We start from the raw sequence: 23,663 nt of genomic DNA on the forward strand, positions 1-23,663 counted from the left end.
CAGGGAGCTGTTCTAATCAGGAGGGTTGCTGTACGTCAGGAGAAATGGGGGCAGGACATATAGGCTCATTTTAACAATGGTATATTAATTCCCTAAGCAGTAGCACCGTTATGGAAAGCAGTAAGAAGATACATTCAATGTTTCCTGCTGAAGGTACACTTAAGAAAGCACATTTAATGTTCCTCAAATGTTTGCTTTCTATCTATGTTTTGATAGATGCCTGTGTTATGGTGAATAGTAACAAGAGAAATTCTTAGATTCTTGATTTTTGCCTTTGATTGATCTTAAGATGATGTAGAAATTAATAAGTTAAGAAAGACTCCCCCTTCTTGCCCCTGAAACATTCCTCAATGTGATGTTTAATTTGTTAGACAACGTTGGGATATCGATTTTGCTCTGAGATATTACCATAGTAATAGGCTAATCTGGCAGCAAAAGCAAAATAACCTGGAACTACCTAACTAAAAGCTTCTGCACAGCAAAGGAAAACATCAACAAAATGAGAAGGCAATCGACCAATGGGAGAAAATATTTTCAAATCATATATCTGATAAGGGGTTACTATCCAAAATATATTAACTCATACAACTCACTTACATAAGAAACAACAATCTGATTTAGAAAATGGACTGAGGAGGTGAATAGACATTTTTCCAAAGAAGACATACAGAGGGCCAACAGGAACATGAAAGTGTGCTCAATATCACTCCCCAGGGAAATGGAAACCCAAACCACTAGGACCTATCACCTCAGGCCTGCTAGAATGGCTACCATCAATAAGGCAAGAAATGACAAGTGTGAACAGGAAGGGAAGAAAAGGGAACCCTTGTGCATTGCTATTGGGAATGTAAATTGGTACAGCCAGTATGGAAAACAGTATGGAGGTTCCTCAAAAAAATTAAAAACAGAACTACCATATGATTTAGCAGTTCTACCTCTGAGTATTTATCTGAAGAAAATGAAAGGCACTACCTGGAAAAGATATATGTACCCCCATGTTCACTACAGCATTATTTACAATAACCGAGACTTGGAAACCTGTGGATGAATGAATAGAAAAAATGTGGCATGTATATGCGCGCGTGCGCGCGCACACACACACACACACACACACACAGAGTAATATTATTCGGCAACAAAAATGAAGGAAATTTTGCCATTTGTACAACATGGATGACCTATGAAGCCATTATGCTATATAGTGAAATAAGTCAGAAATACATATGATTTCACTTATGTATGGAATCTGAAAAACATGCAAACTCATAAAAAACAAAGAACTGACTAGTGGTTGCCAGACGTGGAAGGGGGGAGGGGAAACGGGTGAAGTGGGTCAAAAGGTACAAACTTCCAGTTATAGGATGCTAGAGGCCCAGTGCATGAATTCATGCAAGGGTGGGGTCTGGCCGGCCGGGGGAAGGGGACAGTGGGAGGTTGGCCGGCCAGCCCCGCCCCTGATTGGGATGGGGGAGGCCGACTGGGGCTGGGGCTGGCCAGGGATGGAGGGAGGGGCCACGGGAGGTTGCCTGACAGCCCCACCCCTGATCGGGGGTGGGGGGAGCCGATTAGGAGTGGGGCTGCCCAGAAGGAGGAGCATGGGAGGTTGGCCAGCCTGCCTTGCCCCCCCCACCCCCCGCGCCCCCGCAGTGCATGTCATAGCAACTGGTCGTTCTGTTTGTTCTGGTTGCTTAGGGTTTTATATATATAGATAAGTCCTGGGGATATAATGTACAGCATGACTATAGTTAACAATACTCTACTGTATATTTGAAAGTTGCTAAGAGAGTAAATCCTAAAAGTTGTCATCACAATAAAAATTTTTTTAACTATGTGAGGTGATGGATGTTAACTAAACTTACTCTGATAATCATTTTGATATACATTATTTATACATATATACAACTGTTACACAGTACACCTTACACTCATCCAATGTTATATCAAGTATATCTCAATAGAATTGGAAAAAAATAAAGTCATATTTTAAAGTGTTGCATAATAAACTTGTTTGCAAACAAAACAAAACAAAACAACCCACACACAAACATTAACAGATCAGACTTCTTGGTGTGAAAGGTAAGATTTATGAAGTTAAAATGTATGTGTAAAATAAAAATCAATCAAAGCAAACCTCTCCTTTAAACAATTACTTTCCCATGAATACAAGTAGTGTTATTCATCAGTTTGCTGATTCTACCTAGTACTTTACCCTTCTTTCATCTTCACATAAGGACTATTTTCATGAGAAATAAAAGAGTTGAAAAAAATATTCTAAATTCCACAATGGTGTTGGGGGAGCTAATACTGCAGTCTGAAATGATTAATTTATAAATAAACAACCCTCAGATGCAATGAGTTGAGTGGGTAAGGTGCTAATGCAAAGACGGAGCCTTCTTACACAGTGGGCTACGTGGGGCAGGCAGGCAGTAAGAAACTGCTTGCTTAGTCTTCATCTTCTGCTTTGGTTCACTGACAACATCAAAATGAGCACATGCTCATGGGAATGTGGAGGCTGAGGAATGGCGAAGAGAGAAGGTTGTGGAGAGAGGGAAGACTGGCCTGGATAAAAAGGGAGGAAGGCTCTAACAGTTCCAAGTTTATACTTCTAAGTGTAGCCTATTACTGAACTTATTTCTTCCAATGTTTTTTTTTTTTCCCCAAAGGAAAAAAAAACCCACACACACCTGAATCTCTTGCCCTCAGTAAATCTAAGCTGGATGGTGGACCGTCCTCATCGGGCCCGGCACCCACACAGCGGGAAACACCGTTGAAGACCTCAGATTGCTTCCCAGTATAACCAGGCCCTTCCATCTCCTGGGAATGTGACCCACATCACCTCTCCCTGTATTTGGATGAGAGGGCACGCTGTACCGCACAGGAGTGTGGACTCTGGAGGTCGACTGCCTGTGTTTGAATGACTGGGTGAGTGTTCTTGATCACTTAGCTATCTGAGCCTGTTTCCTCATCCATGAACGGGGGTTATAATAGCAGTTGCCTCGGTGGCTGTGAGGATGCCGTGAGTTATTTATCACATATGCAGTGTGAAGTAAGCAGAGCTTGAGCAAATCTCCAATGAGAGTTAGCAACTAATATTCAGGACGCCCGTGGTGTCCGAATGTGGACCCTTTTGTCTGGGACAGGTGTTGAACGTGGCTAGAACTCTCGGACCACAGGCAAACGGACAGCCCTGGGAGAGATGGATTCGTGGTGTTCCCATTCACATTCTATAATGTCGAGGTCACATAGAGATAAACCAACTTAACAAAATGAGCCAGGTTTGCACCTCAGTGGGTACTAGAGAGTACAAGATTCGAAGAAAAAAGGCCTTAATTAAAAAAAAAAAATCCCTAACTGTAATTTGAAGTGTTCGTCTTAAAATAGACCTAACAGTTACGTTCATCACCCATGTGTTGAACTTAGAACATTCCTTTTCAACATTATCCCAAATATATGGCAAAGTTTAATTTAAATCATTTAAGCAATGTTTTCATTCTTCCTTGTCGCCCCTTTCCCACAGGCATCAGGGACTCTGGGAGCCGCGGAGGAGAGGGAGGTACATGAAAAGGTAAACAACAGGACGGTGTGCTCACCAGGCACCCAGTGGTGCTCAGCACAGACGGACACAGCTGCATCTCCCCAAGGAGCCCGCGGGGCTGCTGCCCGGACCTGGGGAGCTGTCCCTCAGCCCACCGTCATCATAGAAACAGAGAAAACACATCTGTGAAAAATGAGCTTTAGTGGAAAAAATTCAGCTGGCATTCCCTTTTCCTCCCCGCCGTCTTTTTTTAAACAGCATCTTATGTAAGTTCTTTACTATATATAGTAGAGAACGGGGAGCGCGTCCGACCTGTGAAGCGGCTGTCAGACTTGGCCGCTCCCTACCGCCCGGAGCCCACAGGCAGCCGTACCTGAGGGACAGCGGAGCAGCCAGGCCTCGGAACCCCGGCTCCTGCAGACCCAGACCCTGCTGGGCTGCCGTCTCCTCCTTTGGGATCGTCAGCCTCCCCACCTATACAACTGGCGCAGCGCCTATTTCTGACCTAACTCGTTGGGGGAGCCTGCGGAACCTCAGGGAACATCTGGGAAACATGGTTTGGGCTTAGCCTACAATGTGTAACCGCCCCCCCATGTCCATTAAGATTTATGCAAGAGCTAGAATGCTAACGTTTCCTAGGCCATCCTCCCACCCCTGACCAGCAAGATAACTGCTCATTATTTGTCCGTTTCCTCCACTAGGCTGCAAACAGGGTCCACATGTGTTTTATTCCCCAGTGTATTATCTAAAGTTGAGCACACAGTCCATGAATGAATGGATGAATCAATGAAGCAGAAGAGGCAGGAGTAGCTAACATTTACTGAATACTTAATAGCTGCCAGATACTGTCCTGCTATATATATATATATACATACACACACACACACACACACACACACACACACAAACACACACTGAGTGGCCAGATTATTATGATCTCTGAATGCATAAAAATCTGGCCATTAAATATATATATATATATATTTTAGAGGCCCGGTGCATGAATTCATACATGGGTGGGGTCTGGCCAGCCTGGCCAGGGGGAGGGGACAAGGGCAGTTGGCCGGCCTGCCTGCTGGTCGAACTCATGGTCGAGGGGACAATTTGCATATTAGCCTTTTATTATATAGGATATACAGTGAGTGGCCAGATTATGCGTTCAGAGATCATAATAATCTGGCCACTCAGTGTGTGTGTGTGTGTGTGTGTGTGTGTGTGTATGTGTGTGTGTGTGTGTGTATATATATATATATATATATATATATATATATATATATATATATTTTCTCCTTTCACCATCTCTCATGTATATATAAGTTCTCTTCAGTACCTACTAGCTGTATGATCTCTGATAATGTCTCTGTATCTCAGTTTTGTCATCTGTATAATGGAGCAATAACAGAACCTATGTAACAGGGCTGCTATAAAGTTTACATGAGAACAGTGCTTGGCACAGAGGTGCGCTCTGTTATCTGCTGTTTCCATCCTCTCTTCCTCCTTAGCAAATGGCACCTTCACTGACACGCTTTCCCAAGTCAGAGCCCCAGGTGTCATCCCTGCCTGTCCCGCACCTGCCTCTCTCTCTCCCAGACATCCCCCCACGGTGTTCTACTCATGCAGCCCATAGACTTATTTTCAAACTGCACATCTAATCTGGTGACTCTCACTTACTGGCCCCTAATAGCTTCCGTTTGCTCTTGGGATAAATTCTAAATTCCTTCCCCTGGCCCACAGGGCCGGGTCGACTGGCCGGAGCCTCCTCTCGCCGCCTCACTGCACGCCGCACCTGCATTCTCTGGGTGCCAGCCCTCCTCTTTCATGTGTGACTAAGACCTCCTGGCTTACACCTGTCCCCGCTCCCCAGTCATCCCTCAGACGTCAGTTCCAGCGTCACTTCCTGCGGAAAGGCCCCTCCTTCATGCCTCCGAACTGGATGAGGCCCTTCCGTTTCCTGTCCTCAGAGGCCTGGGCACATTTTGCTCAGGCATCTGCCCTAAGGGCACTCTCTGCAAGTCTTTATCCAGCCTCTGAGGCTTCACCTAACCGGACCCTCGGGGCCCTGCCAGCTCCGGCAGAACGAGAAGCAGGAGGCAGCGTGACAACAGAAAGACACGGACACTGGCCGGCGGGGGACAGGCCTGGGCTCTGAGGGGACTTCTCCCGGTGGCTCTCACCTCAGCCGTAGTGTAAAATAACCTGGACCACACTTTTAAAGCCAAAGTTTCTACTGGAAAAAAAAAAAAAAATCTCTGCATACACTTGGGAAAAGCTAGCAATTATGCTGCATAAAATAAAAAGTTACAACGTGAAATGCTCATATAGTTGAGTTCTCTTAGATGCTGCTGTCTCACCTCTCGTTTTCCTGCCACTGGCTGGTGGGGACTCCTCGCCCTTCACATAGCAACGTGGTCTATTCTGTTTCTCCCCAAAAGACTAGATTTATGAAAATCGGTTTTATTGATCACCAAAAAAGTAAACAACATTTTTTGCAGTTTAACATTGAACGAACAATTAATATTACCAACAATATTTAAGGGAGAAAAAGGGCTATTCCCGCTCCAAGGCTTACTATCCACTCACTATCTACTCATGAGACAAACATAAATACTGTAAATACAGTGTGTAGATTTCTTGATCACCTACAGCCAGAAAACATTACGGGGTATTAGGAGAAATAGTGGCCACTTAATTCATCTAACAATCCACAAAACAATCCATCTAATTATCATGGTCAAGGAAAAATTTAATGCCCTTGCAAAATAACAAGATTCAAGCTTACTTTTTTGTTAATCCTCACCCAATGGTATTTTCCCCTCTAACTTTTAGAGAGAGGGGAAGGGAGGGGGAGAGACAGAGAGAGAGAAACATCAATGTAAGAGAGAGACATCGATTGGTTGTTACTCACCCTCACTAACCAGGGCCAGGGATCGAGCCTGCAACCAAGGTACATGGCCTTGACCTGGAATCGAACCCAAGACCCTTCAATCCAGGGGTCGATGCTCTATCCACTGAGCCAAACCAGCTAGGGCCAAAATTCAAGCGTAAAGAGCAAATATAAACTCTTGTACCTACTACTGACTTTGGGAGATGGTCCATTTATTATTTATTTATTCATTCATTCATTCATTCATTCATTCATTCTGCCTTCTGCCCACTAAGCCTGGCGCTAGGAATCTAGTACTGAACAGAACAGGACACGGTGCTCGCCTTCACGAAGCCCCAGAAAGCCAGCAAGGGGGATGTGGCCTAAAACAGAAGGAAGAGTGTTCAACTGCATTGAAGCAATGGGATTCATGTGGCTGGGTATGGGCCATATTTCTTTACTACACAATGTAATGTGTTTAGCTTTACACCGTGCAGCACTGTATTCTGATGTAACGAGCATTGGCATTCCTAGTCAGATGGCACAGGACGGGAGTGGGGGGGGGCAGTCGTTGGCCCCTCATTTCTCCAGCCTTGCCGGGTAGCTTCTCTATGTCAGACTCACTCAGGAGGGCAGTTGGTTTCCAAATCAACTCCACGGTCAACAAGAGCTCAGCTCTGGTGACCAAGCTGGCATACGTGTCACCAGAATTTCCTGGACTCCCCCTTCAATGCCCTTAACGGCAAGGTGTTGCCTCCTCTGTCCAGAGACCTAACACATTCGCAGGAGGCAGGAGTGTGGTGGGCGGGTCTAACATGAGCACGTTGCCAGAATATTTAGGGTTTCCAGGAACGCCACCCATGTGCTCACCCAATGCGGGTAAAGAGTCATAGCTAGGGTTCTGTGTTTGTTTGTTTGTTTTAACTTCTATCATTAATGGTTTTTGATAAATTACTCACTAGAGTGCTAGCATGTATGCCTTTCAATACAAAAAGGTTTGAAATGAACTCAAAAATTTCACAAGAGATTGGCTGACTGTCCTGCTAACTTGCCAAATAAAGTTTTCTCCTGCCTCTTTCTTTTGTCTTATGTATGTAGGTCACTTCTGATGTGTGGGAGTATGAGGGGAAGACACGTTCTGGAGGTGCAGAGAGGTCAGCAGTCTCCAAAGTAGAGCATGAATGGGGGTGTGATTGGCAGGCTGGGGACACCCAGGGAGGAAGGGAAGAGAGGGAGGGGCTAATAACTGAGACAAAGACAAGAGACTGTAGGAAACGGTGCATCTGCTGCCTGGCAGACATGGCCCCACTGGCCTTGTCCTCAGTGACGCTCTGGCCAGATTCATTCATTTGGCAAATTTTTCTTTTCTTTTTAAAGAATATATTTTTTAATTAAAAAATATTTTTATTGATTTCATAGAGGAAGGGAGAGGGGGAGAGAGAGAGAAACATCCATGATGAGAGAGAATCAATGATCAGGTGCCTCCTGTACACCTCCTGCTGGGGATTGAGCCCACAACCTGGGCATGTGCTCTGACCGGGAATCGAACCCTGACTTCCAGGTTTATAGGTTGACGCTCAACCACTGAGCCACGCCAGCTGGGCTCAGCAAAGTTTTCTTGCCTTCCCACAATACATACCAGGTACTGCGATAGGATCTGGGGACATTCGTGCTAAGCCGGAGTTAGAAGTTTTTTGTCCCACACTTGGCTACCTCTGAGCTCGCCCCAGGAGAACACGTTACCAATGACAGAATTAGAAATTGTATCATTAGAAATTACATAAGTGGCAAAAGGACATCGACTCTCCCAACAGATTGAGAGGATTTTCCAGGCCTGACAAGCAGGGTTGGAATGTGAAGAATTGTCATCTCTTAGAGGACTTTTATGGGGGAGTTTAATAGTGTCCGCCTACACACACCATTGAAAAACAAACCACTCTGCAGTCAGGGACATGTTTTCCTCTTCTATTTTGAATTCTCAGTGGAATGGGGGCTGACGGGAGAGCATGCGTTCCCTCCTAGAGGCGGGCTTCAGACAGAGGCCGGAGAGATGCAGGTTGCCGGCCTCATAACCGGCCTCCCCCCACTCAGGTTCTGGCAGATCACTTACATTTCAGGAACGAGGCAAATTAAGTTTCCCGGCTCTACACTCAGACAAAATGTTTTCTTTCTAGTCAGACCCTTCATGTCTTCGTATTTTTCAGGTATGAGGGAGGATGAAGGGAGCTGATTGCATTTTACAATTAAACAAATACATTGAACAACTGGCTAGGAGTTTATTCGTTGTATTTTATGACACCGAAATTGAGCTAATTCATTCATATGTGTACATTATAAAAGAGAATAAATATACTGGTCGGGGTGGGGGTGAGGAGAGGGAGGGGAGGTGGGGCTGGGTGACATTCTTATCTCACTGTGTACGTTGTGATAAGTCAGCCACCTGTGGTCTGAATCTCCACACCAACAGTTACGGAATCTCTCCAAGCATGTGTTTTCTTCTTTAAAAACGGGCAAATAATACCTACGAAATGAGGTCACGAACGTGAAAGGATAATGTCAACCCTGGTTTTTGAGAAATTATAGTATCTTTTCACTTTCCCTTCAATATTGATAAACTATGAACATGCAGTGTGGTTTGTGCTGAAATCCTTTCTGAGGTCTCAGAATCTAGTAGAGAATTCAATTCAGACTCTTGAAAGCAGCCATCCAGTTCTCTGCAGGTTTGTCAATGAACTCGCGGTTACCACAAAAATCGCCAGGTGCCAAAATATACAGTCTCCTCCTTTTTCTCCTTTCCCTCCACAAGGAAAGGCTGCCAGAGCCTTCGAGAGATCACCTTAAAAATGTACACCGCCTCTCCCTCTGGAGTTTATACAGTGAAGAAAATCTGATCTGGCTTCTCGAAAAGTAAACAACAGCAAAACATCCCAGGCACTTCACATGACCCCGGAGCCTTCAAAAGCAGGGCTTGCACAATGGGCATGTGGAGGTCTGGGACGCATTACAGCTCAGTTCTCCAGGGGCAGCTTATCTCTTCCTCAGATGCTATCAGTTTCCAAGGAGAGATAAAGACAAAAGTCAACTGCTGTACCCAGTTGGAATGCAAATGGGTTCAAGAATGTTGCAATACACCAGGAGGACTCGTTTAAGTCTGGATGTGAGTGGCTCCCATCCTGAGGACTGAATCAGTATATTCTGTACACCCTGCAGGAAGGTGTAAAAGAACCCCCTCCCCCGCCCCAGCCCTCTCCTGCGGGTGATTAGTACTCTTTATTCTGTTGCATTTTAGGGGAGAGCTCACTTGTGTCCGCAATGAATTCGGAAGTAATCGCACTACGAAACAGTGCGGAGAGTGACTGTCTTGAAATTATTTCTTTCTTTCCTGCTATCAGAGCTCCATGTAGCTTCTGGCATTGATCAAGTCCAGAAATGACATACATATATTCATATACTTGAATCTTCCCATCATTTGGCAAAAGACTACGATTCAGAATACTTACTCGGTGTGAGTGACTCTAAACCCTTCCTTTCAACTATTTGTGGTGCAAAATGGAAGTATATTCTACCCTGCAGGCTTGCATTCTACCAGTTTTTAGATCTCGTTTGACAACTATCCTTTTTGCTTTTAGTATTATCTCCTTTCATATACTGAGTGTATTTACATTTTCTTCAAATTACTTTATGGTCAGTGAGTGATAGTGTGAGAAGCCTTCTTTTAAGAAAAAGAGGGGGGGGAAAAAAGAGCAAGAGAAAATACTTCCAAGTAGAACTGTGCCCAGATTGTATGGCCTACTCGTGGGGAGTGAAAGGTGGTGGAGAATGGGTCTTGTGCAATAGCTTTGGTGTCCAGTCCCAGACCAAGATTAGCACATTCAACCTCTAATTTACACTTTAATTATTAGTCTTAGAACCCATCACGGATAAGCACACTAAGACAAAACAAATGGCAGGCTCATATTTGCATGAGTGACCCTGGATGGAAAGCATGACGCTCCTTTCAGCTTTACCCACTTTCACCTTGCCAGGGGAGGGGGCGCAACATAATAAAGAGTACTAATCTCCTTCGTTTTCTCTGTCACAATCTGAGGGGGCCGCTCTCTAGTCAATTAGCCCCTCTGGGCTCCATTTCCTCACAGGTAAAACGAGTACATCAGGTTAAATTCTGAGTAACAGTGACGGGAAACGAAAATAATCTCGATAACACGGATTGGGAAATAGGAGATCAGAGCATCGAGATTAGCTCTACTGCTCTTAGCTGTCTCGTAATATTCCCAGGACTGTTTCTTCCTAATCTTTTTTCAAAAGGACTAAGTATCCATTGTGGGAAATTGAAGTATAAGCAGACTGATGAATCTCAGAGGGAAGGCCGGGGTGGAGAGGAGGGTGGGAATTTATATGCATATATGCATAACTCATGGACACAGACAATAGTGTGGTGAAGGCCTGGGAGGGGTGGGTGTGGGGTGAAAAGGGTCAATGGGGGAAAAAACAACAAAGGGGACATCATCTGTAATACTTTCAACAATAAAGATAAATTTTAAAAAAGGAAGTTAAAGTTCTAACATAATAAAAAGTGAAAATTCTTCCCCATAACCACCCACCCTCATATAATCCACACTTTAGAGCTATCTTTCTAGAACCTTTGCCGTGCAAATATAAATACATGTAACACACATATGTTTATAGTTTGGGTTCTGATTCACAAAAATTCAGTCAAACATATGCATTTCCTCTCTGTGATTTTTTAAAAATCTTCCAACATACATCATGGATATCCTCCCATGTCAGTACACCCCTACTCCGTGCTTTTTGATGGCCTCATAGTATTCCATCGCACAGATCTACCATTCTTTATTAATGACAGACATGATCTCTTTAAGTACTCATTAGTACAAATGGTGTAGTGATGAAGATCCTTTGTACAACTTGCATACTTGTTTTGAGTTTTCTAGAAATTATTTGGTCAAAGGGTATGTGAGCCAAACTTTCCTCAAAAAGAAGTCATGCCTATCTGAAAAAGGAAGGAAGGAAGGACAATCCATTTCCAATGTTTTTCCAACTGAACTTGCAGTTCAATTCAATTAAGAAGCATTTAAAACCAGAATGGAAGAGGGGGGCACCTCTCACATCCAGTCCCCTTTTGGCTAGTCCAGTAATTTCAAGCTTTTTCTTCATTAACCAGTGTCAAAACTATGTTTTGTTTTGGTCTCAGTTGTCAAATAAACACTTTCCTTGGTAATATTGCTAGCCATAAATGACACTATAGTTGACCCTTGAACAACATGGGTTTGAAGTGTGCGGGTCCACTTATATGCAGATTTTAATAAACACAGTAAATGTATTTTCCTTACTATTAATGATATTTCTCTAGCTTACTTTTATTGTAAGAATACAGTTCATTATACATATAACATGCAAAATATGTGTTAATCAGCTGTTTATGTTATTGGTTTCTGACACTAGCAAGGCTTCCAGTCAACAGTAGGCTACTAGTAATTAAATTTTTGGGGAATAAAAAGTTATATATGGATTTTTGACTGTGCAGGGGATCAGCACCCCTAAATCCCACATTGTTCAAGAGTCAACTGTACTGCTTATTTCTAGAAGTGGGTAAGAAATGAATGTCCTGGAATTGGTATATCATTACTTAAATTTTTAAAAAAATTTATTTATTGATTTGAGAGAGAGAGAGAAAATTCATTCATTGATTCTCATATGTGCCCTGATTGGGAAACAAACCCACAACCTTGGCAAATCGGGAGGATGCTCCAACCAAATGAGCTACCTGGCCAGAGCACTGTATCAATACTTTCCAATCTCACTTATGTAAAGGACAACAAATTCATTGACAGCAGAGGTTCTCAACCTTTACTGAACCTCAGAATTATGTGGAGAGTTTGAAAGAGCACAGATTGCTGAGTCCCCCCTCAGAGTTTCTGATTCAGTAGGTCTGGGATGGGGCCCAAGAATTTTAATTTCTAACACTATCCCAAGTGATGTGAATACTACTGGTGTGAGGACATGTTTTTTTTTAGAACCACTGCTTTCCAGAATGCTCTATAATTATTGGGCATAAAGTTGCAATTATCTTACTCTGGTTAAACTTTCATTTATTTGAGTTTGAATGATAATCAGTCACCTTAGTTACTGTAATACATCTTCCTTTTGTTAACTTCACTACCATGGCATATAGGTTCTTAAACCTTAGGCAGCAAGCTGCAAAATTCCACATGGAGGGTTCCCTGGTGACCTCTTATGCACCATACTTTCTCTCCCTCACATAATTGGTGTTTAAAATTCATATAAGACAAAAGCAAAATAATCCCACCTCTTTATCATCTTGCAAAGGAAATTCTTTGTTGATCAGATGTTACTGGTATTGACACTGATGTCTTAAACGTTCTCTAAAGCCTTAAGTGTATGATAATCACCAGGTACCCATAGCTGCTTAAATTATACATATCAAACAGACAAGTTTAGCTCTCAGTTACCAAGTTATAAAAGCAAACATGAATATGAATGACACACAAACTTGAACCTTCACTCTGAGTGTGTGGGGTGGACCTACAGAGGACTTCCAATATATTTCCCAGGAAAGTGTGAGGTGGATGTAAATTGAACAAATGTATAAAATACCATTACTCATACATGATAGGATAGTGAATTTTGTTGACAAGGAGGAAGAAAGTAGAACTTATGTTTCAAGATCGCCAGATCTGTCAGGATGCATTATCTAACTAGAGACTTTTTCACCAATCAGTTATGATACACCTGGTTCATGGTGTGTTTTAAGAGCTGAAGTTACAGCAATAGTAGTTGAATTCATGTTAGAGAAGATAATTTAGTATCTTCTCTTAGGTGATCACTAAGAGAAACAAGAAAGAGGCGCAAAAACAATGATTCTGAAACAACTATTTGCCCTTAAAGTATTGGAAGTGAAAGCCTCAGTCATTCAGACCACATTAATTTGAAATTTGTGATGCCTCAGAGAGTTTTTCACTAACAATTAAAGAAGGGGGCTTGTTAAACAAATCAATGACATAAAGATCAGCAGGACTGTTTAATACAGGCTACTCTCAAGTCTTCTGGGAGCACACATTGCATTAATATTTAAAACTGTGGCTTTCCTTCCCACCAACACTTTCTCAGTCTTTGACTATTTGAGCTCTTTGTATGAATAAATCTTAATTTTAAAAGAAATTTTATGAGTTTGGAGTCTTTTAAACTCACAGCAACCTGTCTAGTGGGTAATCAAAATCAGATGATGTTATGGAAAAGAGCAAAGATGTTAATAAGAAGTGATAAACAGGCCCTAAGATGCCTTTTCAAAGCATCTAGAAAGATTTTTCACAACAGAGATTGAACCTATGGATAAGGCACAGGCATATCAATCACACAGAGATTGATGTTAAAATAGGGAAATCAAAAGATTTCTTATATGGGCAGGTACGAAATATTCGGATCAATTTATGAATGCATCCCTTCATAGAAAAAGCCATTTGCATGTTTTCCATGACTCTTAGGGTGTGACAAGCAAGGCCTTTCACAGTCTGGTAACGCCCTCCTCACCTCCCTCCATGCAGTCCTCGCCAGTCACGTAAGCTGCCCACATCCGCTAGACACACAGGCTCTGGGCCTTTGGACATGTAGCTGAACTGCCCTCCCCAACCCAGCTTCAACCTTTATCACACTTATCCACTGCCAGGCCTTTGCTGTCTCCTGAAGCTACCCCCTCCCTACCCCCAAACAGAGCTGGTCACCCCATCTTCTGAGGACTTTGTGTCTACTTCAACTGCAGGCCCAATCAATCCATCCTGCTGTGGGGCTCCCTCCCTCCCCCAGCCCCAGGCCATATGAGGGCCTGGCCAACCTCGTATTCACTCCGGGAAACACTGAGCATAGAATACATTGCAAAGGCATTTGTGGAGTAAATGCATGAGACTGGATTTGTTTGCTAGCTGTTTAAAGCATATGGAAAGATTTTCAAGTATGTCATATTCCGACAGTAACTTTTTAATATTTGGAATTCATCCTCTATTTATGAGGAAGTTGGCAGGGAAGATGTGCTGTGGGATATTATAGTTCAATTTCCTGTTGCACAACTTTTTTTTCACCTCATATATTCTAATAAATCTTAGATAAAATTAGCTTTCCATGGCTTACAGAATACCACAGAAATCACAAAGCCTCGTACACTGAGGGCGTATGGCGTTGAGGGGTGACTGCAACTCAGAAAAGCTCGGCGTGAGCTCCGTGCTGCCTGACCTCTCTCAGAAATGCTTGAACTTCTCAAGGTTCATTTTTTTCCTTCTGGAACACAGATCTGCATATAATTTTTTAAAGGGTAAACAATGATCTCATGGGATTGTTGGAAGAATTAACGTAGACTGTATATAAAAACACTGAAAATTAACGATAAACGAATAATGCAATCCATTTGGACTTGGGGATACAGAAAGGTCAATCAAGAGCCACCTTTATTTCCAGACACAGTCAACCATGGTGATGGTTAATTTTTAAAGGTGATCTAGTCATCGTTTGCTGTGGCCTAAAACAAAATGAAACAAAAACAGAGCTCTTGGTTGATTTGCACAATCAGGTGCAATACTTTCCTCATGGACAATAATTCACAGCAAATACACACATATAAACCCCATTCTAATGGGCAGGGGAAGCACACCTACATTGCCCTTCTCTAGTCTGCTAAAAGCCAAGCATTCCTGATTCCTTCTCCACTTTCACAGAAGTTGTTAAACAAAAAAAAGAAAAGAAAAGAAAAAGTAAAGCTGTAATTATTCTTGAGGCAACATGAGAGGCACCCATATTTTGGCAAGGTGTGGTGGATTTGGCAGGTAAGTTCAATTTCCGTAACATTGCGTCCGGCCCAGGAAATGTCCCAGGTGGCCCGGAATGGGTGAGCTGCTGCCAGTGTTTCGGGTATGGGCTTGCCACCCTGGGATGACATCATTTGACTGCATTCTTTGCTCTGGTTGCCCCACAGAAGCCTCGGCATTCAATTAGTCTCCATTTTTCTGAAATACCTCCTGTGAGTCCAGAAGCCTAATATGGAAAGCGTCGGATGCATGTGATGAGCCTCCTTGGCAATTAACATAGCAAAAGCATTTACTAAGGTGCGCTTCAGAACCTGCACGAAGGGAAGACTTTACCTGGAATAATGGGCTATAACTATGACTATCACATTTTGTCAACAGAACTCTTTAAAAACATTTAAAAAAAAAAACTGATTTCAGAGAGGGAGGGAGAGGGAGAGAAAGATAGGAACATCAATGATGAGAGAGAGTCATTGATTGGCTGCCTCCTGCACACCCTCTACTGGGGATTGAGCCTGCAACCCAGGCATGTGCCCTGACCAGAATCGAACTGTGACCTCCTGGTTCATAGGTTGACGCTCAACCACTGAGCCACGCAGGCTGGGCATGTCAACAGAACTCTTACAGCACATAAATACTATATTACATGTGTTTATCCCGAGGTCTAAGAACTGAGATCACTGAAAATCAAATGTAAACGGAAAGTGTTCTTTTCAAACTATGTAAACTTTTCTCTAACTTGAGCTACACAGAGAAGATACACTCTTGGCCAGGTGGAACCTGTGATTTTTGCAAGTTGAGCTTCTTCCTGTTTCACCAAATTCATGAATTAGCCCATGTTTCCCAAATTAGAGTATGTCCAAAAGGTATTGTTTTCTGAAACATAAATTAGCATAAAGAATTCTAAAAGGTTTGCAGGGAAGTCTTTTATGGACGTGGCATTCCCACTAATGGTAAACCTTACTGCATTGGGAAGTCCTGTCTGGCAAAGCCATGGGACATGCTCAGAAGCTAGAGCCGGTTTACCTGAGCCAGGCTACTGTATATTTCCCTGGTCTATGCAACCCCTGATACATACACAAGCACACATTTGTGTAACCACCCCTATCATCATTCTGGGGGGTAACAAGCATTTGGGACTGTTGTGAAGCTTTATTTCTCATATAGTTTTACCGATTATTCACAGACTTATAATTTGAACTAGAATGCGGCATTTACTCAGACTAAATGTCTGAGATACATCTTTCTACTTCTCCAAGACTAGGGACTCATATCCCATAAGATCTTCACCTTGTTAAGACTTTCAACCAAACATTCCACAAGAGCGTGGAAAGAAGATGAAGAGGAAGGAAGTAGATGGAATTCGATGGGGATGCCTTTTATTTCCCTGGGATATTAAAGCTGAGGAGCTTAAAGCGCATGTCATCTAGCCTCTTTACTTTCTGAGAAGCCATCAGAGACCCAGGGGCAATGCGGGTTGTCTGGGGAGAGACAGCTGTCTGTGGGAACCCATCGAGAAGACAGACAGTGAGGGGAGAGCCATTTCTTCATCTGGTTCAGAAAATGAACGGCGGCAGAAAGCACGCCTGACAGTCACTGATGCGTCTCTAAACTCAAGCTAACAACACCATTAACTCAAGACAGCTACACCGACATGCAGGTTTCTGGGTTGCCAAGAAAAACACCAGGTGTACGCTCACCTTGCCAGAAGATGACCCCATAGGTTCAGTCAGATCCTGTGGTTTCAAAATGCTTTAACCTTTAATCTGACTGCTAAGAGCTAGGATGCCGTCAGTCTTTTCCGGATTCATACTTTTTGTTGAATGACTCTTGCCAATAAAATATAATTTTTAAAAATGGAAGTTGCACAATGGATAATATATTTGAAACCAGACCTAAAGCACAGTGATGAAGGATGGACTGATGATCTCAAAGTCAGAAGAAAATCCCAAAGCCTTATGTATAAGAACTATGCCCACGATTCAGTTTGTTTTAAGATATCCAGTCTTCATCATATCCTTTGCTAATTATTCACATGACTGAATATTAATAATGTGTCTGGATTACGCTGTGAAATCTACATAATTAATTTGTTTATTTAAACCAATAATTGTTTTACTACATATGCTATGAGAACATGGACTATCAATGCAATTTTGAAATACACCCTAATTAGAGATGTAAGAGCACTATAGTAAAGTGAAACAACTATAAAAGCCACAATAACATTGAGCAAACATTTAAGAGTCCAATTTGATTATCCTTCTCTTTCATTTTCAGATTTCTATCTGGCTTAATAAGCAGACAATCAGAATGACAGTGTTAGGAGGGAAATAGACACACAGCAAGACCAAGCTCCAAGCAGACTGTGGAAGTCCCGTTGGGCCTGCCTGGGAGCTACCGACGTGATAGATACGTACACACAGAAGGACCAGACACAAGGCAGCCGGAGTCCCGGCCACACAGCGACCGCCACTCAGCTGCTAGCCCAGGGCAGGTGGCCACGTGGCAGAGAGTGCCTCTGCGTGGTTCCCTGGGTAACCCAACCAGATTCTTCCACGGGGATCACTTTCTCAAGTAAACTGGTCTTCGGGATTTTAAACATCTAGCATTCACCCTTAAAAACTTCCCTCCTAAAACTTGTTATCAGTGAGCTTGTCATCCTGAACTTCTCCACCTGACTGCCAGATCCGCCATCTGTGCTAAGGCTTTCGGGAAATTCTGCAAGTGCCCTTGGTGCACATTTTCAAGCGGTAATATCGCCCTGCATCTCAGGTGATGCCATGTGGGCTGAAGAGAAAAACACAGTGCCCGGCCAGTGTGGCTCAGTGGTTGAGCATCAACCTACGAACCAGGAGGTCACAGTTCCAGTCCTGGTCAGGGCACATGCCCAGGTTGTAGGCTCGATCCCCAGGTTGGGGCGTGCAGGAGGCAGCTGATCAATGATTCTCTCATTGATGTTTCTCTCTCTCTCCCCCTCTCCCTTCTTCTCTGAAACCAGTAAAAAAAATTAATAAAAAAAGCTCTTTTTTAAAAACACACACAGCACAGTTGGAGTCAGGAGACCCTAGTCCTACGATATCTATGCCTTTGGAAAGTCACAGCCACTCTTCACTAGGTTTTAAAAATCTGTGTATCAGAGGTAAGGACACCTGCCCTACCCACCTCCCCGCCTAGGATGCAGCAAAAGTCCTGGTATTTTTAAATGAGTAAGACTTGGCTTTCATAAATAGCATTGGGTTTCACAAGTCTCAACCTTGACATGCTTGTGACGGGCCTAGATTTAGACTTTTCTAAATCTCTAAATAGAAAACAAATCCAAGTAACTTTTCAGATTCTATCATTTATGTGTACCCTGAAGCAAAGAAGTTGACCTCCACGGGGAAAAATCTGGCAGCCTCGCACATCGGGTGGCTTCCCTGGGCATCTATCACTCCGCGGGACAGTTCTGGGAACGCAGAAGACAAACCGATATTAAACGGAATCATCCCGTCTGTTTGCAAACGGACAGCTCCTGCTGGCTGTGTCTGAAGCAGGGCCAAGGAATGCTTGGGCTTGGACCACGGCCGTCCTATCCCTACACGATGTTTCTGCCTTTGAGAGAGATTTGCAACGTCTGATGTACCACTCTCCCATGCAAATAAAAGACTGGGGAAGGCGAGGGCCAACTCCTTATCTACTGTCCCTGGGTATCTTGCAGTCACTTGCCTGGACAGATTTATAGTTGCTGGTGTGGACAGTATGTGCTCAAACACTCGGTTACATAACACAATGGTGTGACATGTGAGTACATTTGGATGCATTTTGTCTCTTAATAAGTGCCTAAAATAGATCTTTTTAAAAAAACCCACATGTCACCTTTCCTATAAATACAGCCATTTATAGTTATGAAGACACATTAAAAAAAAAGAGGCTCTACCAAGGAAAACCACAAGTTTTTCCAACTCCAGTTCTGAATTCGTTCACTGGTGGTTTTAAGGGGCTATGCTTTGCTTCAATATCGTCACTGGGAAGGTTTGGCAAAACGTAATCAAATGAGAGGGTCTTTATGCCCCTGTCAGACACTGAGCATCACCTCTTGTCACTTCCTGCTTTCTTCGGGGGGCAGAGTCATCTTCTCCCAAAGCGTTACCACTGGTGTTGACAATTCCGAAATCCCTGCCTCTCACTCTGATCTCCTTCCAGAATATGAGGCTCAGATTTCTAATTGCCTCCTGGACACCTCCACTTGGTGTGTGCAAAGCCCAACTTGCCTTGCCTTCAGGACTCCTCCGCCTCCCGTCCCGACCTCTGTGAATGGCAGCCCTACCTGCCCAGCTGGCAGGATCCTGAGAGTAATGCTTGACGCATTCCCCTCCCTGACCCTTCGCGCGCCATCAACGCCAAGTGCAGTTAATTCTATCTTCTAACTTTCCCCGGAATCCAACCACTTGGTTTAGTTCCTTTGCCTCTAACTTAGTTGGTACCATTAATATCTACTTCCTGCATTATTGTAACCACCCTAACTGGTTTCCCTGTGTCCCAGCTGACTGCCCACAGTGTGCTAACCCACCCGGCACGACAAAGTCGAAGCAGAAGACATCTTTGTTGTCTTCAACAAAGACATAACCTGGTAGGAATGAGGTTTGATTTACATAGTCATTGGAGAATAATACAAAAGAGCATACAATTAAGAGTTGTTTCACAGTCTAAGATTCAACCTTAGTATTAGAGAGATGAGATTAACTCTGAAATAATAAGCTACAGAATAACTGGCATTCAGGTGCTATTTTAGGGACTCGACGTGCCAGAGCATTTCAGAATAGGGAGAGATTAACATGACGAAATTTCTGGACAAATGTGTCTGAAGTTTATTACAGTAGTCACTCAACGAACACTTATCACCCATCTCCTAAGTGCTGGGCTTTGCTGCACATAAGTGACAAATAAAGAAAGAATAGCACGACAGTTCCTCTTCTCAAGAGGCGAACAGATTACAGAGGTCCAATGTACTGTGGATGTTGAGTCAGATTCAACTTTAGGCTGACGCGGAGTGTACCCATCACCAGCTAAATTCAGGCATCTCCTCTCCCAGGTGACTGTTTCACACCTTCTCTTTCCTCAAACTTCCCTCAGACACTCATTCTCAGCTGGTGACCCCCGCTCCCCTTCCTATTTCACTGAGAAAAGAGAAACAAGCACTGGAGAACAAGTTCCCGTGGCCACTTCCATCCACTCCTTCCTGGCCCAGGCGCTGCCTTCTTCCCAGGACTCCAGAAGAACTACCTCAGTGCCTGTTGCCAAGGCGGAGCACCCAGCCATCTCAAGGATGTCCCTCCCGCTACCGTCCCCATCTTTCCCGACCCCTGGACAGACAAGCTCAAGCCCTTTATCTATTTAAAAAATATATATTTGTAACGATTTCAGAGAGGAAGGGAGAGGGAGAGATAGAAACATCAATGATGAGAGAGAATCATCGATTGGCTGCCTCCTGTTCCTTTGCCTCTAACTTAGTTGGTACCATTAATATCTACTTCCTGCATTATTGTTACCACCCTAACTGGTTTCCCTGTGTCCCAGCTGACTGCCTACAGTGTGCTAACCCACCCGGCACGACAAAGTCGAAGCAGAAGACATCTTTGTTGTCTTCAACAAAGACATAACCTGGTAGGAATGAGGTTTGATTTACATAGTCATTGGAGAATAATACAAAAGAGCTTACAATTAAGAGTAAGGGGACTGAACAGCCACAACCGGGGCATGCGCTGTGACCTCCTGGTTCATAGGTGGATGCTCAACCACAGAGCCATGCCGGCGGGCTCTGTTATTCTTTTTTATTTATTTATTTATTTATTTTATTGATTTTTTTTACAGAGGAAGAGAGAGGGATAGAGAGTTAGAAACATCAATGAGAGAGAAACATCAATCAGCTGCCTCTTGCACACCCCCTACTGGGGATGTGCCCGCAACCAAGGTACATGCCCTTGACGAGAATCGAACCTGGTACCTTTCAGTCCGCAGGCCGACGCTCTATCCACTGAGCCAAACCGGTTTCGGCTCTGTTATTCTTAGATAGCTCCTCAGTCCCTTGCTGGAGTACTGACAGTGACTGATGAAGACGGCACATACCCGAGTATTTGGTGTTACAAGAGAACTTGGTTTGCTGCGATAGATAAACAGCGGCATCAGTACTCATGGACTCCTGCTGACTCACTGCCACTCTGCAGCCTGATTTTCTCTCACTGAACCGCAGCCCGGCCTCTAACCTGGCATTATCCTCCCCCACCCCAGCTTTATTTTCCCCACATAGCACACAATTCCACCTGAAGCACTAGATGTTCAGATTATTCTGTTTACAAACTGTCCCCACCACTGGAATACAGGCTCTATGAAGGCAAGGAATTTTGCATATTTGTCTGTCTAGGTCACTACTTTATTCCTGGAGTCTTCGCCAGGACTCAGGAACAGGACATGCCAACAACATTTGCTGAATGAACGAGGCCCCGGCCTGACCGTTTCTGATCTGTGTGACTCTGGGCTGATCACGCACTGTCTCAGAATCCCCTTTCCTCCTTTCTAAGGGAGGGGCGCCGATGGATGGAACTTACTCCGTGGGATTGTGGTGAGGGTTAACCGACAGAGCGTGTTAAACACTTCAGTACGTTTTCTGGTACAAAGTAAGGGGTCAACGAATGGCACGTATTATATGGTTATCTAAAATACAATAATTATACATTAGCACCAAGTTTACCTGAAGTCTGTCCACCCCCAAACAGGTACTTGTTTAGGAATTTTGTGAACTGGCATCAGAAAGAAAAATAAAATGCCTATACATTTGCTTTCCTTCTATTACAAAGATTCCATTTAGTAAAACCTACCCCTGGCTTTACAAAACTGAAGATACAACTAAGTAGTGCTGATGCCTAGGTCCAGGTTCTATAGCAAAAGATGATGTTTAGTAAGGAAATCATGACAACCGACAGGCAGCTCCCATCGCCTGGCTAGCTAACATAAGCCCCACAGCTGACTGATAACTGGCCAAACATCTGTCCAGTTTCCATGTCCCTCCCCCTCTTCTCTTCCCCCTCTGTTGCTATGAAGCCAGCTACAGCTGGGATCCCCCTCCCCACAGCTGTCGGACTGGGTGGGGTCTCTGTTAGCATAAGGGGAGTACGAAAGGAAATGTATCTCTGTGTACCTTTATTTTCCCTTCGGGGTTTCAATGGAAAAAGAGAAGGTGGGGTCCTATTTGCCATTGTTGCTGGGATTAAAAACCATTAAAAAAAATCAGGTTGGAGCTCTGAGTGCATTTTCCCACAAAAAACCAAAATGTTATATATAGTGGCTCAATGCTAAGGTGCTATTAATAAAACAGAATGCTTCAGCGCTGATTTCTGGGCAGTGCTGGGAACCTCTCCGTGAAGTGTGCCATAACTGCAAGGAGAAAGCACGTTCATAGTGCCCAGCCACCAATGTAAGCATCCACAGTCAGGATCTAACCGTCTGAAAGCTGAGAGCTGCTTGCTAATTCTCAGATTCTTCTGGATGAAGGTCCAGGGGTACGTCATATCTGAGTGAATGAGGCCCCCGATCCCAGTTCTACGACATCAGAAATGGGGTGGGCCTACCTCGCAGCATTTTGTGAGAACTCAAGGCGGTCAAGACCGCGATGCACCAGGCAGAGCCTGGTTAGGGACAACTATTGAACAAAGGTTAGCTCTTCTCTTCCTCCATTGGTCAAACTTCAGAGTCTATTCCTTTTACTTGGTTTTGTGTGCCTTCCTCTGAATCTATTTTTGAACACTTCTATATGGAAAAAACATTGCACAGTTATGCCAACAGAAACCAGAAAACGGTCATTTGCGCATTTCTTCTGGCTGACACACCTTGTCTGCAAATGGCAGCTGCTCCCGCAGGAGGAAATCTTTTCCATCCAAGAAGCCTTTCCGCCTCCCAGAAGTCCATGCCAAACTGTGAAAATCACCCTCGTCGCTTACCAGAGCGGTGGAGCGTTGGCAGTGGGGCCAACGCACACTTAGAGGGAGACGAAGAACTGACATTAACTAACCACCCCACATCTTCGGTTTGTTTCCTCGTAGTCATTATCCAAAATACACAAGTAAGAGAGCCTCACCTAACTGGATGGCTTATGTTAACAATCACGGTTAACCCTAAAGCACAGAACCGTAAGGCAGCTACGATTTACTGCTCGGGAAGTGATCTGTGCCTTTCATGGTGGATGGGGATGGGCAGAAAGCTGTGCCTTCCACTGGTTTCAGAATGGGGTGTCTCCTCCCCTGCCCCCTCAGGCTTGCCTTACTTCCATGTTATCTCCTTGCCTTTCCGACCAGACTGGGCTACTGCTTTCCACTCATAACGTCTCCTTGGATGAGACCTTTCTCATCTACCATCTCTTATTGTTTTTCCTTTGACAAAATCCGATACAGAGCATCCC

At 43.8% G+C, this 23,663-nt stretch overlaps 1 protein-coding gene across 7 annotated transcripts in view; it reads right to left on the reverse strand.

The window, feature by feature from the left end:
• PALLD (palladin, cytoskeletal associated protein) overlaps nt 1–23,663 on the reverse strand; it is a 270,780-nt gene that overhangs the window by 63,020 nt on the left and 184,097 nt on the right. Inside the window, exon 1 of one of the 7 annotated variants that reach the window (XM_079771708.1) lies at nt 21,216–21,480. The exons of 5 other annotated variants lie outside the window; for them this stretch is intronic. The gene's annotated coding sequence lies outside the window, so the exon portion shown is untranslated. Of the gene's footprint in view, nt 1–18,583; nt 18,609–21,215; nt 21,481–23,663 lie in introns of those variants that run through there. One more of the 7 variants, XM_079771703.1, reaches the window with a different exon arrangement.

The sequence above is a fragment of the Cnephaeus nilssonii genome, assembly GCF_951640355.1.
Source record: "Cnephaeus nilssonii genome assembly, chromosome: 5".
Classification (NCBI taxonomy): Eukaryota; Metazoa; Chordata; class Mammalia; order Chiroptera; family Vespertilionidae; genus Cnephaeus; species Cnephaeus nilssonii.